This window comes from Chelonoidis abingdonii, chromosome 1 (genome assembly GCF_003597395.2).
Source record: "Chelonoidis abingdonii isolate Lonesome George chromosome 1, CheloAbing_2.0, whole genome shotgun sequence".
Classification (NCBI taxonomy): domain Eukaryota; kingdom Metazoa; phylum Chordata; order Testudines; family Testudinidae; genus Chelonoidis; species Chelonoidis abingdonii.
The window spans coordinates 128782001-128797799 of record NC_133769.1 but is presented as its reverse complement, the minus strand read 5'-3'; positions in this window follow the sequence as shown (position 1 = coordinate 128797799).

The following is a 15799-nucleotide window of genomic DNA, read 5'->3' as shown; positions in this document are numbered from 1 at the left end:
ATAAAAAGAGCGTGTAAGTGACATGAAGAAAATTCAAAGCTGGTTTCCTGGATTTCAAGCAATCCAGAATTTGCCATAACTTTAAAAGGCAAGGGAAGGTACTGAATAGCTGACGAATAGGAACACTAGGGACTCATCTTAAAAACAACATATATTCCTTTTGCATACATTATGGAAAGTAACAAGAACTAGCAACTATGTACAGATATTGATGGAGCATAAAGTATTTATTGGTACCTTAACATTTACTAGGCCTACACTTCATTATTAATTAACCAAGGAAGGAGCATTATATCACCCTATTACCCCATCACACTTTCTTATTTATGCTTATAGGTAGAATATACACAGAAGTGTACATGTGAATGGTATTTTTCACACACACACACACACACACACACACACACACACACACACACACACACACACACACACACACACACACACACACACACACACTATAGGCACGGTCCTGCAATGGAATCTGTGTAGGTGGGCCCCTTGCAGACCCTTACTGGGTTCTCCACATGGGGATGGGAATCCTCCCATCCACAGGGATTTCATAGCAGGATTGGGATATGTAACATTAAAGGGATGCTTGAGGAACTTGTACATCAATACAGGAGTAGAGAGAGCTAGGTAATGAGCATTCTATTAAAAAACAAAATCTATGCTTTTACCACTGAGAACAGAGCACAATATTTCTCATATGGAAAGAAATCCTACATCCATTTAAATTATACATAATTGCTCAAAATACAGATACCAAATTGATATTAGAAGTATCAAACTATAATGTCCTGATCCAGCAAGCAAGCCCTTAAGTAGGAGTTCAGCTAACTTCAGAGGAATTACTCAAGTGCTTACATTAAGCATGTGCTTAAATACTTCACTAGACTGAGGCCTAAGTATGTAAAGAATGACATATTGGCCAAAATTCAGTCATCGCTTGTGTCCTGTGCAACCTGGCCCCGTGCCCGCAAAGCACTTAAATGTGTAGCCAAGCAGTACTTGTGAAACCAGCAAACACAAGGGACCACATTCTGCTTCCAGTACACTGGTGAAAAGCCATTTAAATCACTGTCGTAACTGATCAGATTTTTGGCCCAGCAGTTAGAGAAAACAATGTTTTATTAGAATGAAGGATAAGAACAAATCGGGAATTTAGAGGAAGGGAGTCATCAGAAAGTGTGTGTGTGTGGCGGGGGGAACCAACACAACCATCTTGGAAGGATACCAAGTCATGCTGGAGAGAATAACCAAAATGTTGAAGTATCCAAAGAGGATCTTACACATGCTGAGGTTTCATCAAGGAAGTCTTTCCCTTGATATATTGGCAATATTTTCTGGGAAACTACACTATTTCCAACTCTTTATGGCATTTAACAATGAACTGTGTTTGCTGTATGAATCAATTATGCTGTCACCTTGTTTTATAGGTAAAGCAATATCCTCTTCAGATATTTATATTATAGGTGTACAAAAGAAAACTAGTCATGAAGTGATTTCAGACACCGTACATGCACATAACTCACAAGTGACATGAGTTCTTGTTTCCTAAATGAAGGATTAGGAAATACTCTTAAAACAATAGTAATGAAAGAGAAAATGAGAAAAAAAATTGGGAAAGTTATCCCCAAATATTTGTTGTCTTTCAAACTAAGCTTTTATATCTTCTTAGGCCATGTTTATTATAAAATATTGTCACTATTTCTTTTTAAAAAATCATGAAAATACTTTGCACTTATATCATGCTTTTCACCTTACATCTCAAAGTACTTTACAAAAGAGGGTCACTATATTTATACCATTTTCCAGATGGGAAAACTAAGGCACAGAGGGTTTAAGTAGCATTCTCGGGGTCAGATCTAAAGTCAGGGCAGAGCTGGGAATAGACTTAGATTTCCTGATTCCCGTTTTCTTTCCGAGCTAGTGGGTCAAAAAAAAAAATCAATATACAGTTAAATAATTTATTAAATTGAATTTAACAGACCACTAATCTATAAAGACAAGGAAATATTCTTTTGGAGTCTTCTGAGTTCCAGTTCCTCAACTGTGGGCAATCTGTGCTTGGAGAAGGATTTGAAGAGGCGGGCAAAAGTGGAATAAAGCCATGCTGATCTTGGGGGAGTAAGTTAGAACAGCTCAGAACTGCTCATATTTATGTTGGTTGGTGATGCACGTAAAGGTTTTTTCCAGAGTTGGTCATGGCCAGAGATGACAGAGTTGGCTAAACTAGGAATCCCCAGTTGTTAGGGCAACATTATGTTCTCCTTGCATTGTTGTGTGTTGCGAAAGGAGTGTGTTGGAGGCGGAGGATGTAGATATATTTATAATTTATTTACATATATTCTCCCCTTCCCCTCCAACTCAGATCTGAAGTGAGGTTTCTTTTTCAAAGAAAATGTCAGTAGGATTTTCAGCACCTGGATTCAGGTAAAATAGCTGATTAATGAGAATATTCTTATAAAGGGGCCAAACCCCACCTGCTTTATTCAGGCAGACAGTGCTATTGATTTCAATGAGTTATTCATCTGAGGATTTGCATGACTGACTGTAATGACTGCTTGCTTGTCTACTGAATCAAGAGTCTCTCTCGCTCTCTCATTTTTAAATAGGTGCCTAAATATATATATTTATCCAGTAAGTATCTTAAAAATCAGGCTCTTCTCTCCCAGCTTTGGACAGTACTTCAACAAATGCAGATTGTGCAAAGAGAATTTTTGTGGGGATTTTCAAAGGGGCTTTTGGGAGCTAGGACCCCTTCCATCTCCCACGGAAAGTCAGTTAGGCACCTAACACTATTTGTCGCCTTTGAAAATTCCAGTCTTAGGGCCTACTCCTGTAGTCCAGATGCAGGGAGAACTCCATGGGATGTTTTGTTTGCATGAGGAGTGTAGGGTCAGGACACGTGATTGTGACTGATGACACATGAACAGAATAGGCTATAAAGCTCATCTTGTTACAGGCAGTTTGTTTTGCAGTAAGTACTATTGTAATGTTATTTTTCTAAGGAAACTAAACAAAATAGTTCCCTTCTCAGCCAATCACTTCAGACTGGGTATGTCTACATGGCACTGACTCTCAGAACCCAGGTCAACTGACTTGGACTCACAGGGTTTGGGCTGCAGGGACATAAAATTGCAATATAGATGTTTGGGCTTGGGCTGGAGCCTGGGCTCTAAGACTCTTTCCCATTCTGGGGTCTCAGAGCCCAGGTTCCAGCTCAAGCCCAAAAACCTATACTGCAAGTTTATAGCCCCACAGCCTGAGCCTTATGAGTCCGTCAGCTGCCCCAGGCCTGCCGCAGCTGCGTAGACATGCTCTTAGATTAGGGTATGTCTACATTGCACACTAAGCTTAGGCTCTGACTTGGGTTTGATCCCTAGCCTCCCTTCTGTCCATACAGAAGTCCGTTTGACTCACGTCAGCAAGCACTCAGGTCCCAGGATACTTCTAGGAGGGTGGCTCAGAGCCCAAGTTCCACTGAGACTCAGGTCCAAGCCCTGAAATTTAGCAGTGTGGATGCAGGTCAAGCTATAGGCCTGAGTCAGAAGGACTGCGTAGTGCAGTATGGACATATTAGCAAGGCCTGGGTCCAGCAACTGTAAACCCAGGTTTATAATGCAGTGTGAATGCTCAAGTGTGGGCTTGGAACACCAAGTCCAACAAGCCCAGGTCACACAGACCTGGGTTTACAATCCAGCACACAGACATATCCTAATTTACCTCTCGGTCAGACGCAACATTCTATCCCGATACAGACACTTCTCTCATGGTTATGAGCCTAATTCTGATCCCCCTAGTCATGCTGGATAGCACTTTACCCACAAGTAATCCTGTGAGCTTCAGTGGGTCTATCTATGGAGTAAGATCCTCTTGCTGAATAGTGAGGGGAGCAGAATCTGGCCCAACATGGGAATTATTTAGATACATTCCACTTTGCAGTCCGCAGGTTATATGACAAATGTAACAGTCAGAAAACAGCTGACCTGCTTTCATTGGAAGAGTTTTGCAACTCCTAAGTATATTAATCAGCTGTTAAATAAAGCTAGTAGGTTATCTTGTAATTTAAAAATATACTATATATGGCATATTTAGACAGTCACTATAACTGTAGCAGTACACCAAGGCGTATTTTGTAAACTTTACTCTGTAATAAAATCCTTGAGTGGGAAAGTATATCTAGTAGGGGATTTTTTTAAAAAAAAGAGAATTACACAATGGCTACAAGATGGGGAAACAACAAAACCCTTTCTACTGTTGTACACTCACCACTTCTCACCCAGTCCTGCATTTCTTGCACACCCAAAATATTGAGTTCAATAGAGGCATTGAGCCCAAGCTTGGCCCTTCATTATTTATAAACACTATCATATTTGTTAATTGTTCTTGATACTGTGCGTCTAGTGGAAAATCTGTTGTAGAAACATTCAGAGCATTGTAGAAACATTCAGAGCATTGCATGAGCATGTTAGAAAATAATATAGTTATTTTTAGAAATCTGAAAATTAATAACATAGAACTTTCTAGATTAATTGTAATAAAATCTTCTGTTGTAGAGAAAATGCAAGTGTCATACAGAAGAACAACAGTTACTGATTTATGCACAGAGGCCCTGATTCAGGAAAGCACTTGAGCAAAGGCTTAACTATAGGTGTACATTTAAACATATTCTTAAATTAAGCATGTGCTTGAGTGCCCTTCCAAATAAGATGTTTGTGTGAGTTGAGGCCACAGATACATGCTACCATTTATCTCCAGGCATGGAACTCTAATTTTGGTGTGCTTTACTGTGATGTCCCACAGCTTTTTCATATCCAGATATTGTCCAATGTAAAACATTGTGCATCTTTTATTCTTTACTATGCCAAAGAAAGCATGAAGCCAACAACCACAACAAAGTCAAAATGACCTCCATTTTGCAACTTCTGATTTATTTTTCTCTTGTCCAGAACGTAAGTGTCAAAATACAGGTTACAGCTGGGCTTGCACTGCTATGACACAGTCATTCCTATTTCTCCGCAGAATTACAAGACCACAGATATAGATATATAACTCCAGAAATCACTGATTTTTTTTCTCCACTCAGTATTTTTTGATGGAAATAAATCCACTCACGGATCTCATATGTTAATAAAGAAAGATATTTATACAGATATTTTTAAAAACAATTCTCCAAGAGAGCCAAATTAGTCTCAGAGTTGCAGTCTGGGAATTCCCCATAACAACTAAGGGCTAGATTGAGAGACTTGACTTACAGCCCTGAGGATGGCACGGTGTGTGTAGCTGTGCAGCCCCAGGAGTAATTCCAGAAAGGAATTGTGACTCAGAGGCACCCCCAGCTCCTGTGTACTGTGCTAACTGTGGGTGGAGGAGAGAACTATGTGGCATCTGGCAATGGGCTAGCCTAGCATACTCTCTCTTTCACACCCAGCTAGCTCTACCCTCGCTCACCCAGAAGCCACGGCGCCGCCTATTCTCCACCCCCACCCTTTCCTTCTACTTGCACATGGAGTGGGAGAAGCAGTCCTGCTGAGCCTGAGCCAGGCAAGCCACATGCAGCTGCCCAAGGGAATGGTGGAATTTATACCCTCGTACTTCCCTACATGGTACCTTAGGGCAATATCTTATATGTGGGGCCTTGATTGTTTAACTAACAAATACTATAAGCTTCCAATAATGTTACTTGGTGTGAATCAATTATAACTATTTCCACTCAGAGTATCAAAGGGTAGAGATAGAAGAGACCTATTAGATAAATTAGTCTAGTTCTCCGAGACAGCAGGAACTTTCCCCACATGAAAAACGGAGAGAGAGAGATCAATATACGTATTTGCCCTAAAACCCAAAGATTGTAACTTAGACTTCTGATGACTGTTATCCATTGATGAATGATAATAAATAGTAATTAATGATAAGTAGCTCTCAAAAGTGTCTGAGGAATGGTTAATTATAAAACAATAATATTAAAGATGGGTCAGAAGTACAAAGTTTGAATTTAGTTAGGGATGTTTCAAAATTTTGGGGTTGTCTGGATGTGAGATATTGGTTCAGATTTACCATTCTACTTTTTTTTTTTGGTTAGTTGGTTGGTTGGTTTTTGTTTTTGTTTTTGAATTTGTCATATTCTCTTTTAGGATAACTCAGAATATGGCTGAGCTGTGCAGTGTTTTCTATGGGACAGGACACTGGATGTGAAAAGTTGTGGAAAATGACTTGTCTTATATATAGGACACCACAATCAGAGTTGTATGCCCAAATGATATTTGCCTAAACAGTGTCTCATTTCAACTAATATTTTTCATACACTATTTATTCCATCAGACCAAGTTCAGAGGCAAGTCTAGAAATGTAAAGAAAGTCAGAGGTGATGTAGTGTTGACAGCTGCTGTGTAGACAGCACCCCTTCACATCACTATCTAGATTTAAGGGAGTCTAATGTACAACACCATTTGTATCATATCTGAATTAGGGCCTCATTCTTCGAAGTGTATTTACAGAGGATAATGTGTCAAAGTACATTAACAAGATACCATGGCCATTAGACCTTCTCGCCAGCTGCTAACTATTATTTGGTCAAACAGGCAAATCCTCTTATTCATGTTCTCCTGAGGATAATGGATCTACTATACTGTATGTGTTTACAGAGACTGAATACAAATACATTATAAGATACAAGCTCCCTCAGCATTTTGAAGGGACGGATAACACCCATGAGTGGAAGGGAAACTGCTCTGGCCTAGCAGAAATGGGTATTAAGAGAAGGAATAATAACCACACCCTCACTTTTCATTAATGATAGGGATAAAGTGAAGGAAATTGAGTCTGCAGGAGAAAGAAAAAAATTGCTGAAAACATAAAGCTGATTGGCACAGCTGTCACTGACACCAATATGAATCAGTCTCACTAAGGCACACATTTTAGTCACCTGATGACACACATGTATACCCTTGCTTTGCCATTTAAAGGCACGTCATTCTATTTTTTAAAGGAAATTTAATGTTCATGCTGATATGCTGGATGATACTCCAGGAGACACAAGTCTTTTGTTTATATGCCAAACAGGGAGCAGATATGCAAGTTTACCCACATCTATGAGTGGACTCAGGCAATACAAGGATCTGGGCAAAACCACACAGGGGGCTCCTTGCTTGTGGCCCCAGACTGTTATCAGGGTGGCTGTTTGCTGGAGGGGCAATGCTTCATCTTCTTCCCTTCTCCCCTTAGACATATACCAACCCTACCCCCACACACTCCACCTCTCCAACGATCATTTCTGCCAGACTGAGCACATCAGCAGCCAGGGCATCTCTTTTCCCCTTCCTCTAGTCCAGTGTTTCTCAACCATTTCAGGCTGGCAACCAAACATTTTAATGATTCCTTCATGTTTTACATTTATAGTAAATGTAAAACATTATCAGTGATAATGATGAGTAAGGCCCTACTTGAACTGTAGGGTGATTGTTAAAAAAAAAAAGTCAGCTGAGTTGTGGACAAGCCATGGAAAATTGTTGAAAAATAATAATAGACCTTATTATTTGCCGTAATAAAGTCTATTATCACTTTACTGCCATTTTCCACCACTGGCCACCCAGGGCTCAGAGCGGTCACCCAGGGCTGAGAGTGGGGTCTCCTGCGTCAAAATTGCAGTAGAAGTCTAATATTACAGATATTATAAGCATTCCCAAATCTGGACCTTCGCGTCCAGAAATCTGGGTGCCTGCATGAACCCCTCTAAGCTTAACTACCAGCTCAGATTTGATCTCGCTGCCACCAGCCAAAAATTCCAGGGTTTTGGCTCCCCTCTGGTTCTCCCCAAACCTTTCCTGGGAACCCAAGACCAGAAGCCTGAGTCTTACCACAAAGGGAAATAACCACTTCTCTTCCCCCTCTCTCTCCCACCCAGACTTTTCTCTGGGCTAACCTGAGAGTACTGATGCAATTCTTTACATCACAATACCAAGAAGCATGTCTTCTCTATTCACAAAGAGACAACCCAAATACAAGGAACAGAATGATTCTCTTTCTCTTCCCCTCCCACAAATTCCTGTGCTGCAGAGCTTTGCCTCCGCTAGGTCTAACCAAAGGAATTCCCCTCCCTTCGTCTTAGCCTACCCAGAGAAAAAAACTCCAAACAAGTCTTAAAAAGAAAGCTTTGTATAAAAAGAAAGAAAAACCACATGAACATGATTTCTGCATCAAGTGACAATAAACAGGGCTATTACTTAAAGAAAATATGAATAAACAGCCTTATCAAAAGAGATACAATTTAATAACATTCAGCAAACTACACACATGTAATACAAAAAAACCCAAAACAGCCTATGTTTTCTACCTTTGTACTTACAACTTGAAACTGAAGATTAGAGCTACAGATAGAAAAAGATCCCTCTCATAGCTGAGAGCAGACCAAAGACCCAACATTCCCTCCTGAGCTTTGAAAAATCCGGTTTCCTGATTGGTCCTCTGGTCAGGTGTTTGGTTCCCTTTGTTAACCCTTTACAGGTGAAAGAAACATTAACCCTTAGCTATCTATTTATGACAACAGAATCTGCAATTTCTGCAATATTGCAGGTTAAGTAGGGCCTTAATGATAAGCCCATATAATGTATTTGTGGGTATCTCAAGAGGTTGATAGAGAATACTTGACCTTGAAGGGTAATCATTTACTCCTTCTCCTATAACAACTACTACATTTGACCCCACAAAATTCGAAGGTTTAGCAAGCCCAAAGATATTCTGAAAATGTTATTTCCTTTGCTTTACAAAAATGTATTGCCTGCGGAGCCCCTTGATTGTCTTTTGTGACCCCTCCGGGGGGTCATGATCCATCAGCTGAGAAACACTGTTCTAGCCTGACAAACCTTACAGCACTGAGGCATCCCGGATTTTAGAAGGATCAAGGCTATTGCTGCCTCTTACACTCTATCCAAGATCACCATTACCATGGTGAAAATCCCTCTGCCTGTGTTTGAAATGGTCATCTTTGAATCCTTCATCCATGGTACTGCAGCTACCCAATGTGATGTCTGCTCCCTCATGGAGTAGGGGGGAACGGGACTTTTAAAACTCCTCCAGTTAAAAAAATAGAAATCAAAAGCTGTAGAACATTTACTGAATTAGTTAATTTGTGTTTCTAAAGCACTGCCCCTTACTCTAGCCTAGATACAATGCCCACAGGGAGAACCATGGGGACAAAACTAATTTCAGACACCCTTTTGACCCAACATGTCCAGCCTGCTCCATTGGTTGGCACAGGAGGAGGTAGAGCCAAGGCTCTGCCTAAGCCCCACCCACTTGCTCCCAGGAGGGAGTGTCTTGGGCAGAGTTCCCATATTTCCTCGAAAACTGGGAATAAGATCTTGGAAGCCTGAGTCAGCTATGAAAGGAGGAAGGATCCCCCCCACTCCCCCGTGCAGCTGTTTTAGGGCGTGGCACAATCTATCCCTTAATTTGTTAGTAGTAATTATTTAGACTTTGTGCATTTCTTACAGAATAAACTAGTAAGTTACAGCAGTAACCATTTTTTAAGTTAATACTTTGTACTTACATAGCACCTTTCATCTTTCAAAGAGCTTTACATACATTAATTATTCACTCCTCCCCACACCCCTTTGATCTAGGCAAGTATTATGATGCTCATTTTACAAAAAGGGAAACAAACATAGAAGTGCAAATTCTCACCTGCTGCTAAACTTGTAAAATTCCATTGGCATCAAGGTGGCCTCTCAGGTACAATGGCCGCAGGATGTGGGGTATAAGGGCTATGACATTTGTACACGGTCATAGAGTAAGTCAGTGGCACAGCGGGGAACAGAATCCAGAATACTTACTTTTAGCCCTGAGGAGGAGGGAGAGGCAGAGATTTTGGGCATGTACTGTCTCTGGAATATGCTGTTGATTAGGGCTGTGCATGGGGAGAATGTAATTGATGAAATTGTAAGACAGTGAGAGGTGCCTAGAAAATGATGTGTCCAGTGCTCCAGGTGCAAAGAGAGGAGCAGATCAAGAATCTGGTTTAGTGAAATGTTAAATACTTGTATGATTAGGATGCAAATATTGTGGATGAATCAAATCAGGTGAAGGGGTAAAGATTAAGAGTTGCTGTTGATTTATGTGAACATTTGTCTGCAGAGAAAAACTTATGCCCTCCTTTTTTGGTTACAAAAAATAACTAGTGTATACTGATCATGCTTATATTGAATGTTGGTGTAATTTTTCAGAATGACTGACAAAGTCTGATTTGAAGATGAGTTCGCTACGGCAGTTGTTATTGCTGAATAGCAGAGTAATGTCTCTTGCAAACACACATACTGATGTTATTTGTGTGTTTAGATTACAGTGATTATGTGGGGTTGCTGGAAATGCACTCGGCAAGCTTTTTTTCAAATGGAAATCTCTTTTTTCCCCCTTCTTCCCCTCTTTTGTTTACTTTTTAAATATCCATTTAAAATGGCTTAGAAGTGCAAGGAATATTGTCTGTTAGAGCAGGAGGCTGGGAATCAACATGCTTAGGCTCTGTTTCTACCATTAATCTGGCTTATTCCCCTGGAGAAGTGCAGCAGTCTTTTAGCAGGTGGCACAGAGTGCATGGAGTTCAGAGATTGGGCTTCTATTCTTGACTGCCATTGGCTCATTCTGTGACCAAAGGCAAGTCATTTAGGGCCAGATCATGGCCCAGCCTTGAATGGCCATGGAGGAGCTATAAGAGGGAATAAGACGCCACACAAACTCCTAAATGGCCAACTATACACTCTCACTGGGATTACTTGAGCTGAAGGAACAAGTAACCTAGGAGGGAGAGTATGAGGACTCTTAGGCTAGCTCAAGACCAACTAGAATAGAGGAGCAAAATAGCACTGCTTGGTTGATGATATAGTATATTGGAGGACAAAAGGGAAGAGGGCCTGAATGTGATCCTGAGAGTGGAAGATATTTTTCCTATTACTAAAAGAGTTAATTCTCAGAGACGTAAAGTGACTAAGATTTTCCAATTTTATGGTCATTTTGTTACATTCAATGCTTCCAAGAGAATTGGTGGGAAACGAACTGTGTTCAAAACCCTACAGAATACAGGAATCCCAGTTAAAATTGCACTGCTAAATATCAGCAATTAGTAAAGCTGATTTTAAAATGCATCATTTTAATCAGTTCCAAACTATTCTCACATCAACTCAGTATTACCTGTCACATGGCTATACTTGGAAGATTTCTATACAGATTCCTTACCCATATAAATCTGAGGCATCAATGGGTAACAACCCTGATGTCCTGGCTAATGGGATTGTATATTAAATAAAAGAAAACCATGTTAACAAGACTGAATTTTTAATCCACTAATAAATCCAGTAAATTTAGAGATGTAATTGCCTCAATCTTTGTTCCCACCTGCTAGGCTCTCTGCCTCTCTCACCCTGACTTCCCATGCACTTATTATTACTGAGTTTATTATTATTCATTTTTTATATTACGGAAAGGCTCCCATTCTATTCTATGTAGGCTCTTATAATGTGATCATCACCATAGTATCTGAGTGCCTTCCAGTAGGGCATTAAGTAATATGACTAACAACTCTTGTGTGTTTTCTTTCTCTCATCCTCTCCCCAGGGAGAGAAGTGCGTGCAATGGAGTGTTTTCTTTTGAAATTGTTTTTATATATGTGGGTCTATGTTTATGTTAGAGAAGACAAGGTGAAAGAAGTACACCCTGCTCTTGGAGTATAAGATAGCAAGGTTTGTAATGGTTCCTAGGGATCTTTGTTCCACCACCTCAGACAGACCACCACCAAAGCTTTGTCTCTCTTGCATAAGATTTGGCCTTATGGTAGAAAGCTCCATTGTGCCAGAGGAATGAAGTTGTTGACTACGGTCACTGTCCCAAAGGGATATACTACGCACTGACTATACAGTTACATAGTAAGAGACTGTCCCTGCCCTGAAGAGCTTGCAGTTTAAATAGAGCAGACAGACAGAAGTATTAAATATCTCTATTTTAAGATGGGGAACCAAGGCAGAAAGTAACTGTCTCCAATAGGACTACTCATCTGGGCAGGTCCTAAGCATCAAGCCCTAAGTAGCCAGCCAAGGTCACCCAAGAAGTCTGTAGCAGAGCTAGGACTTAAACCTAGAGCTTAAGTCCCAGGCCAAATCTTAAACCAGAAAACCACCCATTCTCTGATGCAAGCCTTCTTTCTGCCCACAGTATATGTAAGTCGTTATTCTGTAGACTCTTTACTTACATGATCATGACACCGACCAATGTGACATACTATTTGGACACACATTCTTTTACAGACATCAGTAGCTAAAGTGAAGATCTCAAGAAGTTATCAGATAATACAGATATATTGATATATAAGAGGAATACGAGTAGGTTATTAAATCACAAAACCGGACCCTACAAAGTACTAAGTACATTCAGATCTGATTCAGTAGTGGACCCTTTATACAGAAGCTTCTCTGTACACAAAAACTTTAATTAGTGAAGAATAATGATTAAAAAAAACAACAACTGTAAATCTAAATGTTGCTTTTCAAAGACAAGCTGTTATCAGTTCTTCACAAGATTTGCCTCCCTTGTTCATGTAAAAAAATGATACAGTTAAGATTCATGTCAACAAGAATGTGTGAAACCTTGACAAATTTCAACCAGAGACCAATCTCAAACACTTCCTATTAAAATATTTCAGATAAACCAAATGAGCATTACACACAGTATTCAGAGCATAAAAAAACTACCACTCTGTGAAACTTCAGATTGCAATGCCACCTCCCTGTAGAGAAAAAACAGAAGTGTATGCTCCATTTTAAGCCCATTTCAAAAAGCAAACTTGATTATGCACAGGCAACCTTACTTCTGACACTTCCTAATTTTTTAGTGCTTGACTTCCCAACCCAAACTATGTTCTTTTAATATAGTATGTGTGTGTTATTTCCTAGGTTTTTTTAAAAGGCAAACTGAAAAAAAAACAAAAACAAAAACAGGAATTCTATTATGTTGCATCATATTGACACCTACATGGCCATCAGCAGGGTTGGAACCTTTAAATCCAGTACACAGACCTCTGCCACATGAGCTGATGGAATAACTGACAGAAGTAGTAAGTTGTCATCCTTTAAGTGGACTGGCATTAGTGGGGGGATGAGACTGTACTTTGCCAGAGGATTTCATACATATTTGCTGACAGAAGAATGGTGAAACTTAGCAACCTTGGGTTCCATTCCAGGCTCTGGAGGGAAGTATGCTCTAGTGGGCACAGACTTCTTCCTGTTTCCCTCCCTCGACCCCCAGCCTGACCCTTTCTGTCCTGTCCCCTTCATCCTGCCCCTGTCCTAGTCCTGTCTCTTCCCCACCACTGGTATCTTGTCCTAGTCCAGTTTTTGTGTTCCCAGTCTCCATTCCTCCATTCTCATCCCAGTCTCCTTGCCCAGCCAATCCTAGTATTCTGCTCGCTCTGGGCTTACTGAGCAACTCCCTCTCTCCCATCCCTATCTCTTTGGCTGACCAGTCAGAGCTTTCCCTCCACACTCCAGCTTCTTGTCAGATTTGTCTCCCATCCTCCTGCCCCCATTTCTCCTCCCCACTGGATCCTAGCTCCAGTCACTTTGTCCAGCCAGTCTGTCTTCCTCTCTTCCCCCACCTCCAGTCAGCTGTCTCCCCATTTCCATCACTGGCTCCCAGTTCCAGCCTCCCCACCCTACCGATCTCAGTTTCTCTCCCCAATCTCCTACAGTCCCAGTCTCACCAGACTCCTTGTTCTTACTTACTCCTTTCCCTTCCCACCTAGGTCCAGCTTTTGTTCCCTCTATATTCAACCCAGGTGGCTTCCTCCTCCCTGTTGCCTGAATGCCAGCTGGGGAGTCATTGGAGCACAGGAAACACAGACTCTCTGCTCTCAGTTCCAGTGCCTTGGCCTCACCCCAGCCTGGAGCAACCATTACAGGGAAAGCCTGACATCACCATGCAGCCCTGGGCTGGAGCATACTCAGTTGCTCTGTAGAGATGGAGCATGCAAGGTCCAGTCAAACATAGGAGTAGTGAGGAGATGCAGCATGCTCAGCCACCCTGTGGGCATGGGGCACATGCAGGCTGGTCAGTCATAGGAGCAATGAGAGGCTTGAGTATATATGGAATCATTGGAGATTTCAGCAGCTAACATTGAAGAAGTCTCTACGGAGCATGTGGAAACTGCAGTTTTTCAAAGGCTTATAACTTGGTCAAATTTGGGCAGATTTTGAAAAGCCCTATGCTTGGCACAAAGTTCACCTCCCTGCCAAATTTAAAGTCTCTGCTCCAAAGCAAGGGGCAACTGCAGCTGTTCAAAGGGGAAAAAAAAGTCACCAGCATTTTTTAACATGGGCAAAATGTATTTCTCTATAGCCTCAGTTTCAGAAACAGCTTAACTGTTTTAGTTCAAATTTTCCAGAACAATTCAGTCCGAGGCAGACACCCAGCAAGGAAGATTTCTGAAAAATGCTTTGCCAAACTCTAAGTTACAGAAACTAAAAGACAGAGTCTTACAAAGGGAAGTGTGGACCTTAATGATGGGTGACATTGGCAGTCCCACCTACAATACAGTTAACTGCAAAGAGTCTAAAATATGTCAATGTCAAGTCAGCTACACTAAGTCCATTCAGTAATACTACTGATATCATTTTAAGGATGAGTGTGTCTCAGTTGTCTGTCTCATATCTGTTTGGGTCATTGTACATGTCAGGGGAAGTCATGTATTCAGACTTCAACTGCTCAGGGAATATCAAACCTTAAGTTGAAACTGCAGGGCAAAAGAAAACAACCTTTTGTCTCATGAATCAATAAGTAACTTAAATGGGTAACCACAGGTTTAGCAGTGCTCTCTGCAACAGCAGGGCATTTTCCAGCATGCATCTCTCTGGTAGCTTTTAGCAGATTGTAGGGATGATGAAATATATGCTGAGATGGTACAATATAGATGCTGTGTACAGGGGCGGCTCCAGGCCCAAGCACGCCAAGCTTTGGCGGCTTGCCTGCGGAGGGTCCATTGGTCCCACGGCTCCAGTCAACCTCCTACAGGTGTGCCTGCGGAGGGTCTGCTGGTCCTGCAGCTCCATCGAAGCCGCGGGACCAGCGGATCCTCCACAAGTACTCCTGCGGGAGGTCGACCGGAGCTGCGGGATCGGTGACCGGCAGAGCGCCCCCCGTGACGTGTCACCATGTTTGGGGTGGTGAAATGTCTAGAGCCGCCCCTGGCTGTGTACATTTAAATGAGCTTTATTCTATCTCACGCATGCAGCTATTCTCTTAACTGAACATTTATTCGCATTTCTCTTCAAGTCCCACTACACCATTGTACACACTAGACTTTTTTTTAAGTTTTCTTAATCACTTACCTAGTAGGTGACAGCACCCCAGGAAAGCCTAATCTACACTGAATTTTGAAGTTTTAGCCACTAACACTGTTTAGAGCAGTTTGTCATAACACCTTATTCCTGTCTACACAGTGCACTCACTGAGGCTGGTGGCCAAAGCTGCCATATGAATATTACATTTTCTAGTGTAAACAAAATCTTGATATAACTGTATTTGAGCTCCTTGCTTGGACAAGGCAGTGACCCGACCATGTTAAAAGACAGTTTGGGGTTTTGCCTTGTATGGACAGAAGGAAACCTTGTGAAGGAGCAATGCTGTAGCTTCAAGCTTTATGAGAGTTAGAGCACTATTCCTTAACACGCCTGTTTTCTAGATCTGGTTAGAAAATTTTTGACTAACATTTTTTCTTTGAAAACTGTAGATTTGTCAAAATCTAGATTCTTCATGG